General features: G+C 40.6%; 1 protein-coding gene across 7 annotated transcripts in view; it reads left to right on the top strand.

Annotated features, from left to right (window-relative positions):
• MAPK10 (mitogen-activated protein kinase 10) overlaps positions 1780 to 21300 on the top strand; it is a 131726-nt gene continuing 112205 nt past the window's right edge. For all 7 annotated transcript variants that reach the window (XM_021396486.1, XM_021396485.1, XM_021396487.1 and 4 more), the window contains exons 1-3: positions 1780 to 9846; positions 11528 to 12097; positions 17067 to 17187. The gene's annotated coding sequence lies outside the window, so the exon portion shown is untranslated. The remainder of the gene's footprint in view (positions 9847 to 11527; positions 12098 to 17066; positions 17188 to 21300) is intronic.

The following is a 21300-nucleotide window of genomic DNA, read 5'->3' as shown; positions in this document are numbered from 1 at the left end:
AGGGGATGATTGCATTATATTACATTCATTAGTGTAAGTTCAGAGCAGTGCAGGCATAAAAGCAGGCTACCAGAATGCTGCAATCAATGGGCATACTAAGAGATGGAGCGAGGTTGGTGCTGTAATCTCATCTCCAGCCCCCCACCAGAAAACAGCAGTGGGTGATGTTGCCCTACACAAATTTTCTGAATGGGCCAGATTGTTGGCAGATGCTCACAGTGCCTTGTAAATGCTGGATTCTTTTGTGCTTAGAATGGCTTCTGCCTTCCTTCCTGTTTCTAAGAATCCCTATTTGGAGTGTGCTCAGGTGTAGCAGGATAATTAAGCTTAATACTCTTCTTGGCTAAATGTTTTTTTTTTCAACATCTCACAGAGCAAGTTTTGCAAATATTAAAACTAATGCATAAAAGATTTTCTGTTAAATGATATGCAAAGCAGGTATTTTAGGTTTTCATAAGAATGAAGAGGAGAGGAGCTTGGTGAGGTTACTGCTGAAAGATATGTGAGCAGTATTTTATCCAGTAGTGAGAGTCCACAATAGTTGAGAAAGATCCAGCTTGCTAGAAAGAATGAGTATTTGCCAGACTGTGTGTATGTGGGGGGAAGATGGAAGAAAAGATAAGAGCACGGGCACTTCTGATGTGGGCACGCAAAAAGAGAGCAAACAGGAGAGAGGAGGAGAACAAGGGAGCAAACAGATGTGAAATTGCTGTGTGTAGGCGATAGACATGTACCCTCAGTTAAGTGCATTTCTTCTGAAAGCTCATCTCTACAGAAAGGTTACCAAAGTTAATGTTGCACTGTTCTTCCTGAGCTTTTTTGCTCTAAATTACTTTCTGTGCAGACACCATTAGCCAGACTGTTTCACGGACAGCCCCCCGTGCTAACAGTGGGGATTGATGAGGAGAAGTATGTGACAGAGCAGCTGCCTGCAAAGCAGGGAGCCCCGGGAGGTCAGAGCAGCACAGCTCTGGGAGCTGCTAATGGCCCCCAGACCATCCTTCAGCATTTCCAGAGCAGCAATTCTCAGCAAATAAAATTATATGCAGCAGATGCCCTGTTGATATCAACTGCCATGATTCTATAGAGGTTTGCGATGACAGCAGCAAAGGACCTGTTTCTGCTTGGCTTTTAGGTGCTGTTATAATGCATGTATTCACTGTTAGTGGTGGTAGTCTATCTAGTTCTGCTGCCAAAGTGCTTGTCAGCAACAAAACAAGTAGCACGTCAGTAATAGTGGAGAGTGCAGAAAATTTGAAGCCAGAATAATGAGCGCGATGCAAATCTATTCCTCCTATTTTTCTCCAAGGAATGCAGGATAATGAGTTTTATATGCAATACAACTTCATTTCTGAATCTCCTGAATGTGAGAATGGAAAATCCTCTCTGCTTTTGTATTCTTCTCTTCATGCTAAAGAGGTTTAAAATGATTCATATTCAGCAGGACTTTACTGGATTTGAATCTGTGATGGTTAGAATACTATTATGAGCATGGCTGTAATTCCTAACTGTATGGCAAGTGGGAAGGGACTTGACTTGAAACCAAATGGGAGCTGTGGGCAGCAGTATTTCCTGTTGTTCAGATATAGATGATGCTCTCTGTTTTCTGGCCATAGCAGTTCATAAAAATCAGATAAAAATGTTTTCTGGCTTTATTTTTTGTGTCCCCCTCTTTTTTTAGGGTCAGATTGCTGAAATGTGGTCTATAGTTCAGTAGAAATGATGGCGACTGTTGTTCATAGCAGTATTTTCAAGTAAGTTTTGCATTCTTTGTAGCAGAAAGTGGTCTCTTAGTCTTCATTAGTGCTAAGACTGATTCTGTTATTATATCAGACATGCCAATGGCTGGTAGTTTTAACTGCCCCCTTCTTTATACTGGGCTGAACTACAGCACCTTGGTTTTGGCAGAACAAGATGATTTATGGAGTGGGACTGAAAGATCCTTATGGTTCCCTTCCAGTTCGTTATATTCTACGGTTGTGTGATGTGGTGCTAGCTCTTCCTGTATCCACTTTTAGCCTGTGATGAGGTTTTATTAATTCATTCTTGCAAATGTACATTTTGTGTTATATCCAGAGCTCACTTGGGGAGGTGTGTGAAACAGCTTCAGATTCATACCTATCTGGTTCCAGAATGGTTCCCATGTGTAGACATGCCCTAATAGCGCATGTGGGTAATGAAGGAGGTATTTGTATAATTTAGTATTAATAGCGAATATGTTGCAGTTGACTTAATTGGTATTTGTCTGTCTGGCTGAAGGGACCTACATCAAAGGAGACTGTAATGGAAAGCAAGCAGGGTATGAACCATGACAAAAATGAAGCATCTCTGGAGGCAGTTCCACAGGCCATTAGGAGAAGAGTTCATGAACTATTCATTCAGTCTGTTCCTGTGCTGCCAGCCAGGCCGTTTTTTCCCAGAGCCAATACTTGAGATCAAAAGCATACTCAGCCTATTATAAACCTTGCCTGACGAGGAACTAGGTGGAGCACTGCTATAGCACTGAGGCAGGGGGATGTGCTGAGTAAAGATGGACAGCTCTCCATGTAGGGAGCTAGCAGGAGCCTGCTGCAGCAGGGCTTACCACGTTGGTGCAGACTGCCAGCTCCCACACCTGCGAGCTGTGTGAACAGCTATTCCTTCCTGTTCTGCTCAGACAAGAGGGAAGATAATGGTTAAGGTGGGACTGCCTTTCTCACGCAGCTGAGGGGTGTCACTTTTTAGCTGTAGGAATCAGAATATAAGGTTAGCTGATTGGGTTGGGAGGTCTAAGGATTGTTCAGGGAGCAAATACTGATCATAACACCGCTCCCTGCACAGCACAACCATTCGTATCAGTCTTCTGGAAACTCGGCAGACAAACCGAGAGCTGTGGTTGCCCATGCTGGCTGCACTCCTCCTGTTCTCTGTGCCAACACATGTGTAACTGAAGTCAGCTGAGGGGATGCTTCGGTCCTGGAGCTGTGCCCAACTCCTGGGTCAGGACAATGTTCTACCTGTAGGATCACTTTCAGGTTTGGTTTAAGGTGCTGCTGAATTTAAACCAATGTTCTGCAGGTAAAAAGCAAAAGGTGTTGGTCTGGTTGTTCTTCCCCAGACACAGACCTATAACATGTGGGGCTTCATCATCCTAACAGTGAGGTCAAAGCAATTTTTGCCATTTCACTGGGAAGATGAACTGGGAGAAGTCAAAAGAATTTATGTGGGAACTTAGAGATCATAATCACACTTGTGTCTGTCAGAAATATTTCCATTACAGCTGCGGGGAGCTGCGCAGAAATCCTCAGTTCTCAGAAGCAAATTATCTAACAGTACGTGATTTATGGATGCTCTGTTTATGGGAACTTCCATCTTGACTACATGCACACTAAAGGTAAGAGGTGACAGCAGGTGCTGCAGATTCACAATGCGACAGGTTTTTGTTTCCTGACAAATAGTTTCTCCGCATTTTTTAAGAGAATTTAAGTTATTTGTGTTTTACTTCTGTGTTGAGTTTTACTGTTAGGCGAAAGGGAGAAAAGGGAGAAAAGAAAAAAAAAGCTCAGCTATGGTATCTGTTTCTTTGTCTGCATGGGCCTAGATATGCCCTCTCTTCTGTGTGAACTTGTAATTCCAGTGCACTGTAGGAGAACCATAATGACACGCTGAAACATGCCGCAGGCGAGTCATGCTTCTCAATACTCTGGTCCTGGTTTTCAGTACTTAAATTAACCTAGATGTTACTGTGAGGAGCCAAATATGCTGCAACTCACAAACGCGATAAAAAGTGGCAGCCTGGAAGGAGATTAATGCTCATACTGATGAATGGACATCAAAATAATTGTTGCAAATACTGATTTCCTTCTTAGGAATAAAAAAAAAATGGAGAATAAATTGTGAACGTTAGGTATAAATTCTGCATTGATTTCAAAATAAATTCTTCAGAAGAGGGATACAGAATAAATAGGCATGCACTGAGCACAGAAGAACATGTCAGCAGAATGACTTTGATTTGGACTGGGAGGATGGAGTCCTCCAAGAGCAAGGTTTTGGTAGAGCAGTAAAATTCTGCTAGTAAAATACAGTGGGGTTTGAAAATGAAAGAGATGTGAGGTGAAACACAGGTTTCCCTAATTTACACAGGGCCTGACTCAATTCTTTAAAGTTTGATTTAGGGTCCAGTGTGGACTACAACCAACAGGGCAACTTTCCTTCATAAAGAGAAGAAGATTTCAGTCTGACATATCTGTGTGCCAAACTGCATGGTCTGGTAAAACAGCCCATTTAAACTCAGCTTGTGAGATAGCTCTTAGATCAGGTGCATGCAGGGCTATCAAGCCAAACCAAAAGGCTGCTAACTGCTTGGTAGTGCCCATAAATGCAGAACAGAAAAGAATCAGTTGAACCAGACCACTTCACTTCGATCGGAGGCTGGGTAGAGACACCAAGCAACTGAATGCCAGGGAAGCTTGCTTCCTACCTTGGGAAAGTGGCAGTTCTTCACAAGGCAAAACTTTCTTCCTCTTGATGAAGGCAGACTCCAAATGTGCTCTTCCTTTTTGGCTCTGGAAGAGGAAGGGCATCTTGGAGGTCATCACTGGAGCTTGACTTCACACTTGGCAGTGGCCCTTTTATCCTTGAAAAATTTCCTCTTGGACAATTCTAAGTATCATTCCTCACGGATTACTGATACTCACTGCTAGAACATTCCCAGACTTCTTTTTACTTACAAATTCAAATGCTTTGTTAGTTTTTTTTGCAGAGTACTAGTGGCTCAGACCAAATATCTGCACTGATGAAACCAAATTGCAGAGAATGATTTAATGCTAAAATAAAAGTAGCTGCGGAATAAACCTTGCAAATATAAACAACTGTGATCCAAATCCAGGAAATAGCTGTTTGAATAACGCCTGAAGTTCTGAGCTCTTAGCAAGAATTGACGTGCCCCTACTGAAATTGTGTGAGTACATCTTCAGGACAACAATAGCTTCCTTAAAACAAACAAATATAATAATAATAATTACTTTTTTTTTTTTAAAAAAAAAAACAAAACAGCTCTGTCTTTAGATTCTTTACCACATGCAGTTCCGGTGTTGGCTCCTTATACTGAGTGCCATTGTCAGACACATAAAACAAGCTCAGTGTGGGAGCTGCTGGTTTTCTAAAGCGATAAAGCAAAAGGAAAGGCTGCTTTTACCATCTTAAAGCTCCGTAAAAATTGCACTTTCACAACAAAAATAGAGGACAGAAATGGCTTCAAGCTATAAGATATTATTTTGGGGTAGGGGAGTTAAAAAAAACATGAAGAAAAACTTGTGTAAGCAGCGGACGCCTCCTTGCTATGTGGCAAACTCCAACCAGTTTTCAGTGCAACCTGTGAGGCTTGTGGATTCCCCAGAACAAAACCCCAACTTCCTAATGAAAGAATGAGCTGGAAGAGAAGGTGTGGAGGAGTCGGGCTCGCCACAGGCTGTGAGCCTCTCATCCGGAGTCTTGAATCAGTGCCTACACACTGAGAGTGCGTTGCTGGCCTTTTAAACTGGTGTTATGTAAATACATCATGTTATATTTATCTTAAGCTGCTGCAATCTATAAATATTCAAGTATCTGCTGCCATTTTTATGAATGTAAGTAGGACCCATGTTGCACTAATGGCAGTTACATTTTCAATCACAAATGAGAAGGAACCTCAAGAGACACTTAAAAGCATTTGAGGGTATTAAAAATCTAATAAGCAAAAAATCCTAAGTCCTGAAGAAGGAAAATAATCAGTTTTAAAGGGAACACTGCAGGTAACCAGCTCTGAAAATATGCTCTCTGCACCACTATCACAGTAAGTTTGAAACTTCTCCAAAGAAGCATAAATATTCCTTTATGTAAGATACTGCCTTGTTTTGTGAGACATAGTAATTTGGCTCTGCCACCATGTGTGTGTATCACTGAGTATTCATAGGCAGGGGTACTGTCTCTGTGATTCCTTCAATCTCTCTGAAAAGCAATGAATGTCTCCAGTGGATTCTTCAAGATGTAAGGTTGTTCTGAAAGTATTGTCTCCTATTTATTTCCATGGAAACTACAAAAGATACAAAGGGTATAATAACACTGTTTGATAGGGCAGATTCTCATCTACAAAACTCTGTTTTCCAACATAGTCACCACCATTCCTTATGCATTTTCACCAGCAATGAACAAGAGCCTGCATGCTGTGCTCGTAAAAATCTGCACCAGTGGAGGTGACCCACTGTGCCATTTGCTCCCTTGTGCCATCGAGCAGTCAGGAGAGCTGGGATTCAGCCACCTTCCCACCCTAGCACCGGTGCAGAATGCTTTATTGTTCAGTGCACGTGCTTTTTTAAGCAGTGTGTGATTTCTTTCTGCTAGCTATCAAGACTGTTCTATTAGATGTTTGTTATGTGGTAGTTCGCTGAATAGCATGATTGCTCATCCTCCTACTGCTTGCCTGAAAACTTCTCAAATTCTTCTAACATTCCCTGGTTTTATAATTATTTTTATTAATTAAGTCAATATCAGAAGAGAAAGAAATTTCTCTTTTCTGTACATGCAAAATAATTGTTTTAATACAGTATTTCTGGCACAAAAACTCTGAGACTGATAGGCTGGGATGGTGACCCTGGCAGAAGACCTTGCAGACGCTGCTGTCTAATCTGAACATCCTTTTTACTTTACAGTAGAAACAATGAAAATAATTATTTACTTTCATGAAAATCCTATTGAGCGTGAATGAGAAAAACAGAGAGACCTCTCCTTGGCCGGGATCTTTGTGGTTTGCTGTGCCTCAGTTCAGATTGCCATGCTGACCTAGGAGTTTAGGAAGGGCATTGTTATTTAAAAATAATTCCAGTATGTGCTGGACAGCATTTGCGACTTGGGGGGGCTCAGACAGAGATCACTATTCTTACACTTTGAAGGTAAATACTCCAATTTAATCTGTTGGGTTTTTTGGTGTTTGGGTTTTTTTTTTAATTATTTTTTATTTTTTAATGAGAGAGAGATTCAAACTGGAAAAAATCAGATTTTCAAAATACATGTGGAGAAAAAAAAAAGAAGAAAAAGCCTTAGATCACTTTACGTGGTTTCTTTCTTCCTTATAAAAAAAGTGAACAATAACTCCTGATGATACTCATATCCATAGATGGTTTCATTTGGTGCATTTCCAAGTGCACTGTTATACAATTGCGATTTTTACCAAATTCATTTTGAATCACCAGTCACCTATTAGCATTTGACATTTCAAAGTCATGTCAAATTGCAAACTGCCAGGTCTCTACTGTGTATGGAGCCAAGCCATGAGTTAAGCTTGAAATTTCTAATGGCAACACTCACAATGACATGCAATTCTCTTTAGTGATTGCATCTTTTTATAGCCCTCTTAAATTTGTAGTGCTCCATCCAAAGAAGGTACCAGCCCTCTTAGTGTATTAAACCATTCCCAAGGGAGAAACAGAAAGTTGGTCATAAATGATACAGTGTCTGAAGGTGAGAATGGGTACATAGAGCTATGGAAGTGAAGCTCCAAAGGAGGGTGGATTAGAAGAGTGGTTTTGGAGCTATACTGCGTCTGATTGTTTCCATCAGACTTCTATTGTTAAGCTGTTGACTGGACCCCAAACTTGCAACTGCCTGATTCTAATTGAACCATAAATCTTCAGGACCTTACTACTGTATCCTTTAAAGAGAAGTGGCTTACCATGCCACATTACTCCTCAATTGAATTTAAATTCTATTTTGCAGGAGGACGCAGTCATTGAATTGACATGAAGTACATACTCCTTGCTGTTTTTTGAGACTTGGCAATCTGATATGATTTCTCTGTGCAAAAAAAGCTTCCTGGTTTGGAACAACATCCCTGTAAAGTTTTCCCCAAAAGAGAGTTCAAAGCTGATTGATTGACATACAAAGAAAATTGCTGTAACAGACAACAAAACAAATGTAAAAGCTTTAGGCCAGCATCTTGCTCTTAGGAAAAAGTATCACTAGCTGTTCTAGCAAAGCTTTAGTTTCACTAGAATGCTAGATTGGCAGCTCAGACATATGTAAATTGTACATTTCAAAGCAGGTGTTAACGTAGCTCCTTTAGTACGGCCCTTGGAAATTATTAGCAGATGATCTTATGTTCTCAGGTTTCCCATGCAGAAAAACTGCATGCACTGTCTGCCTAGCAATCAGTGTTTCCTGCTGTCCAACCTCGACATCCTTTTCTATACCATGTTGCTAATGCTATTCACCAAGCATCATCTTGATGGGAAGAAAAAGAAAAATAGCTGAGGAGGAAGTATTCTTAGGGCAGGGTTAGAACTGTGTCACAGTTCTCAGAAGGAAAAGAACATACAATGGACTCATTCCTGACTCGTATACACAGGTTATTGATAACACAACCAGAGCGAACAAAATTAATTTTCTCCATCTGTCTTACGGTGAAAAAATGCTGTACAGAAGAAATATGTACTGCTTGATACTAATGCACCAAGTGATATAAACAGCAAACAACAGCAAGAACTGAAGTTGAATCTGTTCATCAGGTACAGGGTAAAATCCCTAAGCTCTCATTCTAAAAGTCCATTGATTTATCCAGAAATGTGCGCTACTGACTGAAGGAATGATCTCTATAGGATTGTCCCTCACCCTCCATCCATAGTCCAAGTCAAGTGAAAAACAGATGAAGAGAGTGAAGCATTCATGAGAAGTCATTCCTGAGATGTTGCACAGCGCATTTAGCAGTTGGGATTTATGGCTTAATGTGGCAGCAATACCACATAATGCATATGAAGTTGAATATATGCTCAAGTTCAGTGGTTCTCTGATGGGAAAAAAAAAATGTTCTTCAGCCGAGCCCCAGCTCATGAACTGCATTACAATACAATTAATACACAGAAGAGGTCACAGCCTTCTGGTGAAGCTACCTGAATACTGAACAGGAATGAGGAAGTATTTGTCTGCTTATGAAGTGTCTTGGGTACATGCACTATATCCACTTCAGAGCTTGTCCAAACCATTTATATAAGCCACTGAACAGCATCGCCAAGTGCCACACGATGGCAGCCTCTCAGAATACTGAAAGCTTATAAGGCCGTTCCTGGTGGTGCAGCCTGAATTTTAAGCCTGAAGATGGAATTTACAAAATGAGGGTAATGAAATGTGGCTGTGGAGTGCTCGTTCTGGATTTCTGCTTTCCATCACATCACGTGGAGAAGAGCCTACAGGGTGACCCTTTTTCCCTCGGGCACGTTTAGTTTTTTTTGCTCACTTTACTTAGCATACTTGCAATGAAACTTCTGTCTAAGTGAAAATTACAACTTAAAAAAAGAAAACCCACTTTGAAAAGCAATAATTACTGCTGGTTGTTGAAAAAGGTGTCTGTGCATGTACCATGGGGCGCTGGGAAAGCCTCTGTGTGAATGAGTTTTGTTTGGGTGAAGCTGACTACCTGTGTAGAACATGCAGAAGGAGCGTGTGACCTCAGAGTTAATATAAAAGAATAAGAAGATATATTTGTCTGCTGTAGTGCCTAAAGGTGTGTGACGGAGCCTGAGCAAGTGAGCTTGGTTCTGCACAAGCACACAATGGAGCTGCATGCTAAGCTCAGATAGTAGGGCCTTTAAGACCAATTGATCTGCAGATTTCTCTGCAGTTGTGTATCAGCACTGGAACTGCCTTAAGTGAAGATAAAAAAAAGACTGGCAATGTGTTATTAGACCATGACAAGCGTAGACAAATTCTCCATGGTGAATGGAAGTATTGATTTTTCTTTTCCACTGGAAATAAGTCTGTACAGAAAAAAAGCTGCCCATGCAGCTTCAACAGTATAATTTCCACTCCTATACGTGAAGAAGTGACTTGGCTGAAATGGTGAGCAGAAAGGGGGCAAGAGTCCATAATGTTATTAGGATAATAGAAAGTAGGCTTTTGTGTTTGTGGGTTTTTTTGTGTAAGCCAAGGACAGAATTAGTCCTTCATGTGCTGTTTAAAGTGCTTGGACGGACCCAATTCAGTAGTGTTAAGAATGATGCTATTCCTGTCATACAATCAGTGCCCAAAGGGAGTGCAATATCTGGGTTTTTGGGGCAGTGCTTGGGGGACCTGTAGGTGTGGAGGCCAGAAACACTTGTCTCTTATAGAGGGAGTATTCCTCATCTGAGAGACCCAGAACTTCCCTTCTCTAAGAAGTCAGGATGCCAGGAGGAGGTGGGAAATCCTGTCCCTACAGCTACCGCATGGGTGTGCTCAGAAAGGAGGCAGTGCACATTTGGCACTCATCCCAGCACGTGCAGAAACCAGGGCACATAGGAGAGATGGGAACAGCCACGTACATAGCTGGGACCAGAGCTATGCTGAATGATTGGCTTTATCTTATTCAGATTAAGTGCTGAGAGTTCTTGGAAGATGGGGAGGTGTTCTAGATGGAGGACCTTCTGCCCAGCTGTGGGGGTGCTACTAAGAACTCCCAAATTGAAACCAGCAGGTGCTGACATGACACATCACTGCGTGCTGCTCCACCTCAAATACTGTCTATGAACATTTCACTGTGTTCTTGTTCTGAATTGCACATCTCTTGAAAAGCAGCATGACATAATTAATGCAAATAGCAGTCATAACAATCAGGAATTACTTCTGAAATTAGCATAACCGAGTTGGCAGAGAATAAAAGCAGTTATCTCACTCGGAAAAAATTTCTTCACCGAAAATGTTAATCATGGGAGAAATTCTAAGATTATTTAATCTTTTATGTCCTTATTTTAATAAAGCTGCTGCGAACCTAGAAATTTATTTTATGGCTGTAAGTCTACGCTTACAGAGCACACTCGTTGTAAGCATAATTTGCACACTTGGGTTCATGGAAACAAACAGAGACTTCAGCTCATATATTGTCAGTGGTTAGAATAACTCCGCCAAAGTTCTCGAAGTTCTGAAGCCCATGAGGACTTTCTATACTACAACAGTGCATTTGGCAACATTTATCCTTTGATCTTCATTAACATAATCGATAGCTTTGTTGGCTGTAGAAGGAAAAGCACTGTGGGAGCTGGCTGTGGGCAACGAGTTCTTCTGACCATATAGATAATAATTACATTATTTTGCATACATATGTTGAAGTGCTCAAGATGTGCTCCTGAGGAAAGCCGGACAAAACAAGGTGATGCCCCTCTGGAATAAATGTGAGCAGCTGGCAATATTCTGCATGGGCTGTAATCAGGGATAAATGTCTGAGTTTGTTTCTTAAAACCACCTCCAGTATTTATTAAGTAGAGCCATAGAACCATTAAGATGGGAAAGACCTCTAAGGTCATCCAGTCCAACAACCAACCCATCCCCACCATGCCCACTGTCCATGTCCCTCAGTGCCACATCTCCACGCTTCTTCAACACCCCCGGGGATGGTGATGCCACCACCTCCTTGGGCAGCCTATTCTAATGCCTCACCACTCTTTCTGAGAAGACGTTTTTCCTAATATCCAACCTGAATCTCCTCTGACACAGCATAAGGTTTCATTTTTTCTTTCATTTTTTCTTTCTTTTGCTGCTGCTTTAGTCAAGTTCCTGCAGCTGTGCAGTGTTGTATCTATCAACCATCAGAACAGTCATGATGTTCTGGATTTTTCGTACTCAGGAAATTGTAAGGTAAGAATTAACTCTTTGTCATTATTGTTTTTCTAATTAGTCATGCCAGTCAATTTTTGTGATGTGTGGGTCAAAGCCCCCATGGATGCTACTTATTTAGTGAGCAGACAGCCTGGATTAATGTTGTGAGGATTTCTGGAATCATCTGATTGACATTCAGGGATTTAATGCTCAGATTAATCCAGTAATTCTAATGTTATAATATGATGTGTGTCCTTGCATAATTTCCTCTTTGAAGCAAAGAACAGCATATATCCCTCATGCAATTGCTGCAGCTGTAACAACTCCTTCATATTTTAATTGCAGTAGATGTACTTAACAGCTTGTCTTGTAAAATACACAGGAGGAGTGCTCGAAAACCAGGGATTATAACCTGGCTGGAAACAGCCCTGAAAGCCTTTGTTAACCACTTCTGTAACCAGTGTACCCCTTAGGAAAATGAGATATTTAATGCTTCATACACTCTGGCACAGGAAATCCAGTAAGTAGTTGGACTTCTGCACCAAAGCCCCATATGTATGAGTCTCGCTTTTAAAATGAAGTTGTGCTTGGTGGTTTTGTCTGTTTGTTTTGGTAGATGCAGTGCAACAATTAATTTCAGCAGCATTAATAGTCATGCTTTATTATGCTCAGATAATACTGTGAAGTTGACATACTATAGTATTACTGTCAATGCGAGGTGAACTGATTTTAATTCTGTTGCTGTTATCCTTATATCTTCTGTTTTCTAACCTGCTTACCAGTTTCTCTAGAATGCTTCTGGGAGTCTGAGATTTGAAAGAGGGATGTTGTCTCGTTATCTGCCTGTTTGACCTGTTTAGTAGGAATTCAAATGCTTAAGGAAGAAATGTTTAAAAGAAAGCACTGCAGATACAATGTGGTACATAATGCAGACAGAAATAAGCTGTTGATATGGAAAAGCTATGAGATGAATGGAATAATCTGAGGCCTTATGGCTTTGTACTTGGTATAGAAATTTGACCAGGTGTATATATTCTTTGCCATTTACAAATGGAGACTCTTGGCGTAAAGGATTATGCTTTGAAACCATTCTTTGTGTACTGAGAGTGTCTATTCTGTCCTTTGTGGCTGTCATGGTTTCTGTGGTTCTGTGTTCTACTGTTACTATTTAAGAAACAACCTATTTAAGGTTTAAGAGAACTATTTAAGAGACAACAACAAAAACATGTGAGGGATACTTTGACTCTTACATCAATGGGTATAGAATGAAAAAAATCCACCCAGCATCCTGCATCTCTGCTATAAATACTGCTTTTTGCTGTTGTACTTTTTAGGTAAAGGTGAATCAGTGGTTCGCCTGGAGATGATACACACTTGTTCTGTATTAGGAAAAATGTGAATTTTTACTATCATTTGAGCACTTGCTGAGGCTGACTGTTAAGTCAAGGCCTGAACTAGTGATTGAGCACCTGGTGAAGGGGTGTAGCCAGCCCTGGGAGCACAGGTGGAAGCAATTCGCCTGTGCATCTGGAAGTCTCTAACCTCATTTAAGGGCTGGCTGCTTCAGGGGAAGGATCTCTGCTTGGAGATAGCTTCCTTTAGAGTGTTTGGTGAGCCCTTTGGAAAAGGGTGAGAAATTCCTTCTTTATTACCAGACTGCGGCCTCTATCTTTTGTGGATGGTCCTAAACTCATTTAAAGCAGTTATTATCTACTGTTGTCTTTCTCTACATGTGGCATATCTCACGTATTTTTCTTCAACAGAAATGCTGCCTTTGGTGGTGTTAATGCACAAGCATCTATATTAGACTCATAGAATCATTAAGGTTCGGAAAGACTGCTAAGGCCATCTAGTCCATCCATCAACTCATCATGCTCAATCAGTGCCACATCTACCCCTGTCTGAACCTTCTTATTTTCAGGATGACCTCTCCAAAATGTCATAGAAGTGATATAGGGCTTGAGTACTCACCTTTGGTGATTTCCTGCTTGGTGCACTGACAAGTAGGTCAGCGCTTACAAAGACTGCAGGGTTCTGCAGGTCGTTGGTAGGGCTGAGTGCAGTGATTTCCTTGGCACCTGGTGGTGTGGAGGTGGGATGGCCCTGTGCCTTCATCCATGGCAGACTCAGTCATTGATATGTAGGTAGCTGTAAAGCCCTTTTTAACCAAAGGAGTTTTAAACAGAGTTGACAAGTGGGTGCCTTTTTGGATATGCTTCTATTATTAGTATGTTTCATTAAATAATAAATGTTGAACATCAAGAGTAAATCAAGAAAAAAAATATCTTTGATTTTTCACCCATGAAACAATGAATTTTCATTTGAAGTCCTCAGTAGATCTGGTTCTATTGGCTGTACTCCCTGTTCTCTGTACAAGGCTTTTGCACTCAAAAATGGAAATGGCAATGTGCCATATACCACATATAAAAATTGCAGTGATATAAAAGAAAGAGAAAAAGTACTTTACAGCACTTTCACTTATCATTCAGTGCCAGCTGGCCGTGTGGGACTGGAAGGGCTATTGGTTATGTTTTTATATTAATTTTTCTACGTATTTGGTTTTGGTTGCTGAGTAATAAATCCTGGGTCTATCTTGCCTGGCACATTTTATACCAGGGTTTTGAGCAATTTCAACTTTGCCTGTGAATGAGAAGGATTTCAATAAATTAAAATTGCAGGTGGTGTGTTGTTTTTGGCTGTGCTGGTGCACACACAGGTGTTAACGCCAGCGAATGTTGCTTGCAGTCTGTACCTCATTCCACTGATCGTAATCAAAATGAACAGACAGACTTTCTCCACGTAGAAATGCAGACCCCAGCCTCTGGGAAGGATTGTGTGTTGTTTTTTTTTTTTTAATAAATCATTCTTTAAAACAGATGCTGTGGTATTTTCCTTACACTCAGAAAATACCCCGTGTCGTCTTTTTCCCTTAGTTTTTTATGCTATTGCTATTGTATGCTCTTACAGTAACTGTAACGTGTGCTAATTTAACAAATATCAGTGTTTTTTTTTTTTTTTTGTTCTGTGGATGCCCAACTAAAAACCCAATTAAGGTTTGGAAGAGGGGTAATTTTGGATTATCTGCCTTTCCATTTATTTTTTTTAACAAACTACTGCTTTTTTTTAAATGTGTTTTTGCATAGTTCCTGGCTGTCTTTAACTCTCCCACACCCTCCACTTTTTGCCTTGTTTCTGTAGTTATTGTTCCTCTTGTGTTATTCCTTCTCTCACAAGTTGAAAATACTGACACATTTCTTAAAATTCAGTGTCAGTGGAGAGCAATTTTATTTTTATGAGGCATGGGTTTGCCTAAGAGATGACAAATGGCTGCCTTAGGGCTTGGAGCATTGCTACTGAACTCACTGGAAGGCTTTTCATGACTAGCAGTAGATGCTGGTGTTGCAGAGAGCAGTGGGGTATAAAGGCATGCGTGGGCTTCAAGACCTTATGTAGTAAGAGGTATGTGGGAGCACAAAGGTGGTGACAGCAGCAGTCTACAAAATCTTTCTCTAACTTAGGCAATTTCGTAAGGGCAATGAAGGTTAATAGCAGAAAGAGTTCATGTTCATAGAATCATAGAATTAGCTAGGTTGGAAAAGACCTACAAGATCACCTAGTCCAACCATCCACCTGCCACCAATAACCCCACTAAACCATGTCTCTCAACGCTATATCTAAATGTTTCTTGAACACCTCCAGGGACGGTGACTCCACCACCTCCCTGGGCAGCCCATTCCAGCGCCTGACCACTCTTTCAGAAAAGTAGTATTTCCTAATGTCCAGCCTAAATCTCCCCTGGCGCAACTTGAGGCCATTCCCCCTCGTCCTGTCACTAGTTACAGGAGAGAAGAGGCCGACCCCCAGCTCACTACAACCTCCCTTCAGGTAGTTACAGAGAGCGATGAGGTCTCCCCTGAGCCTCCTCTTCTCCAGACTGAACAATCCCAGCTCCCTCAGCCGCTCCTCATAAGGCCTGTGCTCCAGACCCCTCACCAGCTTCGTCACCCTCCTCTGAACACGCTCCAGGGCCTCAATGTCTTTTTTGCAGTGAGGGGCCCAAAACTGGACACAGTACTTGAGGTGGGGCCTCACTAGGGCTGAGTACAGAGGGAGAATGACTTCCCTACTCCTACTGGCAACACTGTTTCTGATACAAGCCAGGATGCCATTGGCCTTCTTGGCCACCTGGGCACGCTGCTGGCTCATGCTCAGCTGAGCATCGACTAATACCCCCGGGTCCGTTTCCTCCACACAACTTTCCAGCCACTCTGCCCCAAGCCTGTAGCATTGCATGTTTGTGATCTATATAACTGTCATCAAAAGGTATGCATGTTTCCAGTTTGCGGTTGTATTGTACTGATGTAGATGTCAAGCACTGATTGCATAATATGATGCTAGAGAGTTCAGGATGGTGGCTTTCCTGAGCAATATGAGGAATGGGATTTTTCTGGCACTCTAGTATAGAAGAAGGTTCTTGTTGGAGGGCAACATGGAAAAAACAGTACCTGGTAGGACTGCATGCATCTCATTGACCACTGTGTATGAGCACAGACTAATGTGGAATAATCCTTTACTACATGAGGCCACTGGACTGCCAGGCTTTGCACTTATGGTCTGCTGTGGCCATATACTGGAGTACAGATATTTTATGGCTTTGCTCTGCGCCACCAAGGAGTATTTTAAAGATTTTTTCAGTGACCATGAGGTGATGGTGGGCTTCTACCCCAAAGTTGTTGTGCAGTCACAGCTATTCTGGAATACTTGGGGAAAAATGGGAGCTGACACTGTCTTCCTCTCTCTCTCTATGACTGGAAGTCAAGTTATACAACTCTAAGCTTAGGGGAAAAAAAAAATATGAAAATCAAACAAGAGTAAATCCCACTTTCTTTCAGTACTGTATCAGAGTCAGAATAGTTCAAAGCAAGTACAAAATAAGTTATGTAGAATATAAATATGGCTTGATAATGACAAGTCAGTTCCTTTGTCTTCCTGAGAGATGCCGATAATTTGGAACCCGATATTGGAACAACCATATCTTCAGTCTGTCCCACCTTATTTTTCTGACTTGAGCAGTGTTTTCCGATGTTGAGTCTTGAGCAATATGGGGAGAAAGACTTGCTCATAAAGGCCGATTAAAATAGGTTGTAAAATAGATCACAGAATTGTAGGGGTTGCTTCTGTACCTACCTGTCTGATAGATCTGCAAATAATTTGAAAATAGAGAAAGAATTTCTAATTGTTTCCTCAGTTCGATGGAAATTCATCACAAAAGTTGTAAGATACTATTAAATAAAAGCAGATTTTTTTACTTGTTCTTGTATATTAGTTTTCACAGAAAAGCGGCTGCTTAATCTATAAATACATAGATGTGTATGCATATGATAAACTATATGCAATGTTTGCTGTATAGATGAGATCTAGAGAAATAGCACTGTTTCTCTACTTTCTGGGAAAGCATGAATAAATGATTATTTCTTCTGTTTGCTTAGATCTAATTGTTTTTTCAAGAAGAGTCACAGTTGTATGAAGATTCAGTGACTGAACTTGACCATGCTGTCACATTTCTCTGAAGATGCAAAAATGGACCAGCTCTGGCAGACCAGTCCTGTGGTAAGTAAGTACTAGGGAGCAGAGATGAGTAGAGATGGCATCTCTAGTTGGTGTAGAAAGTAACTTTCCTTTAGGCACCAAGTTTTCAGTCTTACTAGATATTGCACTTTTGAAACCTAGGAAGAACTGGAGAATTGCACAGGGTTCTTGTCTATGAGAAGTCTCTCCGGTCACTGGGTTAACAAGTCTGAAATAGCGCTCATTTAGCTGATCATGTCAAAGCAGAGCTTTTCTGATGAACTTCTAAAATGCTCTCAAGGAATGCAAACCAGCCTGTTAATGCTTCAAGGAAGCTAAGTGCACAAGACTTAGAGGAGGTATTGCAAACAACATTTGTCTTTTGTTGATAGTAAATTAACTGGAGTGAAAGCTTGCTACTCATTGTTTGTTGTGCTGTCCAAGGCTCTGATTGTTTTATATTCAGAAAGTCTTGATCCATCCTCTTGCCTTCTCTAATGTGAACTGCCTGAGTACTGCTTACTGTGAATGGGCTGAAGGAAGAAGTCCTATGGCAGAGCTGTTTCTTTATTCCCTCTTTTCAGTAAACGTTGTACTTAAGTCTTGTATCTTTTTCATAATATTTACAAAACAAACCTGTTTGCAGTAAAACTTCTGAAAGAAGTAAACCTCGATTTAAAAAACAAAGTAGTTGAATGAAGGAAGTGAGCAAAGAGCAAAAGAGAGGAGAAAATGAGCTGTAACTTACTGCTGAGAGGTGAGAATATGCACAACATACGTCTCTCCATGAACTCAACTATGTCTGCTTTGTTTATAAAGGTGACCAAAGAGAGAGAGATGTCAAGATCAGTGCCTGCCACATCAGTAGCCCTGTGATTAGAGCGCTGTCCTGGGTTTTCTTGAGTGCCCCCAAAGACTTCAGCCTGCTAGGACAATGTAGAAAATGGAAAATGCAGAATCTTGTTGTTTCCCTTTTAAGAAATTGCACAGGTGAATCATTTTCCTTGGTTTTCTGTTTCTGACTCTGGATTTTCCGTTCACTTACATACTGCATCTCTGTGTCTGCCCTGTCTGGAAAAGTGATCGTGCTACTAGTGCTGCCTCTTGTTCCAGCTGTGCTACAAAAATTACCAGCGACCCTTCTCTCACCATTCAAAGTACAGCTGTAGACACCCAAGGTGATGAGAGGAGACATGGAGTCAATTTTCTAGGCAGAGTAAGGAATTCAGATGCATTGATACAATGAGTATTCGCTTCACGGTAGGTAGCTGGTTCCTGTCCTCCCTGCCTGCTTATGCATAGGCTTTGCTAAACACCATTTTCTCTCAAAAAATGGTGCGGGAAGCACAGCTTTGAGACTTGGGTTCCATTCAAGGAGCCACAGGCCTAAAAGGCAGATACATCCATGTGCAGTTCCCAGATACTGAAGTTAGCATTGAACTCAAAAGTATCCAGAGACAAATAATAAAGATTGTGCTCAGTGAAGTGATCTGGGCCAACTTCTAAGTGGCTATTTCAGGCAGTTCTTCCGTAGGGTGCTGTAGTCCTCAGTGAAAGTTTCATTGCACAGCATTTTGTCCATCTGTTCTGTGATTTTTGTGATAGGAAAGAAGCTAAAATTAGTTTGGAATTTGTTCCTGTTCCTGCTGCTGGTCTGAAACTGTCTAAGGAGAAAAGAGAACTCAAACTCTGACATATCTGGAAATCCCGTAGACTGGCATGTCATCTTTTCCCAGTTAACTTAGGAAGAGTTTGGTTTTTTTCTCTCGTCTTCTTCCACAATCATTTCAGTGTCAATTCAAAACAAAAGCTTTACTTTAAGTATCTGCTGGCTAACAGCACAAATTGAAGGGAGATGCTTGTATCTGACAGCAATTTCCATTTGTTGCTACTGGCAGCAAAGCCAGGTCTTTCAGCTTGATTTTTTTCTATGACAAAACCATTAAGCCACTCTGTTTCAGGAGTGTTCTGTGTTAATGAGAACATCTCAGCATAAGGCCATGTGACTGTGCAGATTAGGAGATTGTCTGAGATCTGTTAGTTTAAATATGTGGAAAAAAGGTATTTCTGTTCTCCAGGGGAAAAAAAAAATATGTATTTTGAGCTGTACAAATGCAAAACTACAGCAGTACAGAACTTTTTATTGCAAAAGTTCATGTTATACCTATAGAAAGACTAAAAACAGAGCAATGCTTTTCCTGTGGTCTAGTTGATGAGTATTCTTACAAATGAAATTGTTCAAATTGGGGAAACTTGCCTTTTAAAAAGAAATAATTTTTTTGTGTAAACATGATTTATTAAATCAGTGTGTGCAGTTATTGCTGTTGTCCGGTTTAGATAAGTTTTCTGCTGTCATTTTTGCCTTCCGAGAGCCTTTTTGATGAATTTCTCATGAATTCTATTCAATAGGAATTTGAGGTACTTTGTTTTTATTGCTGGAAGGGAAAAAAAGTGTTCTGTTCCTGTAAATCTTGCAATTAGAGAAGAAGGAAAATGTTCTTTCCTTTGTGTTAAGGTGATAACTGTTCAAAAATTTTAATATAAATGATTATATTACTGCTTAAATTAATATTCTCAACACATTATCCTTCATCCCAGTGCATCTTTACAAAATGTGTGGGTCAACCATAATTGATTGGATACTTGAGTGCTATGGTGACATCTTTGTATGGCTTACTGCATGCAAGTGGGAGAACTCCAGAAATACATTCCTCTTGGCATATTACCTGTTGATGGTATTTCTGTTCTACTTCGCTAGATAACAATATCTATATTAAACTATGCTTTGAGCCATGTAGAATGTCAAGAAGAGTTCTTATGTTACCTTGGGGAAAAGTCTTACTGCATTACACACAAAGGTAATAGTTTGTAAGGTGAGATTAAGACTTGTTACTTGTGAATTGCAGAGAACCTTACTTTTGTCCTTAGGTCCTTCAGATGCAATGATAACAGTGTGACAGAATAGTATAGAACCATCTCTGTATTAAAGTGTCGACGTGATGTTTGAGACTGACACATATGAATTAGGGCACTCAGAACTTTGTTTTGGGAGGCAAAGTACCAGGAGGAAGGAATCGATGCCAAGACATTACCTATAAATACTAAAGTAAAGGAAGAAACACACGGTGTTTTCTTCCACGTCAGAGCCCTGTGTTTTAATGTTGCCTCCTCTGTCAGATAGCGATGAGAAATAAATTGGAGCATATCATACATTGCAGCCTGACTGGGAATGAATTGACACCTGGTTGATGTAAAGCTGATATCAGAGCTCACTGAGGGCTCCATTCACTTGAATAGACATAGACATCAGTGCAGTGTGAAATGCCACAGAGTGGTTTTTATAGAAGATGTAGCATGATACTGCAGCCTCTCTCCAGCGAAATAGACTAGTTGTAAAAAACAACAACAACAACAACAAAAAAAAACAACAAAAAAAGTCCTTGAAACTGGCCTCTGCAACTGTTTTCAGTCAACACAAGCAGTTCTCTCAGCTTCTATTTCTATTCAGTTGGGTTATGGTCTTGTCTTCCCTGTCTGCAGAAATAGTGCAAGATAGAATTGATGGCTGCCATGTACTTCTGGCAAAACTTGCAGAGCTTGTATCTGTTCTTGTTTTCTGACTTGTCTAGATTCATATTCCAAATGCTGGATGTAGATTTGTCCTAATTTCCTTGACTGAGTGTCTAGAGCAGATATATTATTCCACTCAAAGTACGTAGACACTGTGATCGGTCTTTTTTTTCCCACTGAGATAAACAGATTGGGATCCTTATGTTTCTCTATCTTAGGCAGAATTTTCATTTCATGAGTGTCCCTTTTTTCTCTTACTGTTTCTGTGGCATCCTTTGCAATATGACAGAATGAAACGAAAGACAAAGACAAGTATGCTGAGGCAGTGAAGAGCAGAGTGGGCTAGAAGCACAAAACGCTTCACAATTAGTGGAATCAGAATGCCCAGAGAACACAGGCTCTATTGTATCTCAGCTATTATTTCAATTCTGAAATGAAAAGATGCTGGCTTGAAATTAGACTGATTTAACATTCTGCACCTTTTGGGAATTTATGGACCTGTCTAGCTTGACAAGTTTGCTCATCATCCTCACTCAGTTGTTATTTCATTCCAGAATCAATATTAAATTTTGGTGCTTGAAAATG

This window comes from Numida meleagris, chromosome 4, assembly GCF_002078875.1.
Source record: "Numida meleagris isolate 19003 breed g44 Domestic line chromosome 4, NumMel1.0, whole genome shotgun sequence".
NCBI classification, from domain to species: domain Eukaryota; kingdom Metazoa; phylum Chordata; class Aves; order Galliformes; family Numididae; genus Numida; species Numida meleagris.
The sequence above is the reverse complement of the archived record's forward strand: the minus strand, read 5'-3'. Positions and strand labels throughout refer to the sequence as shown.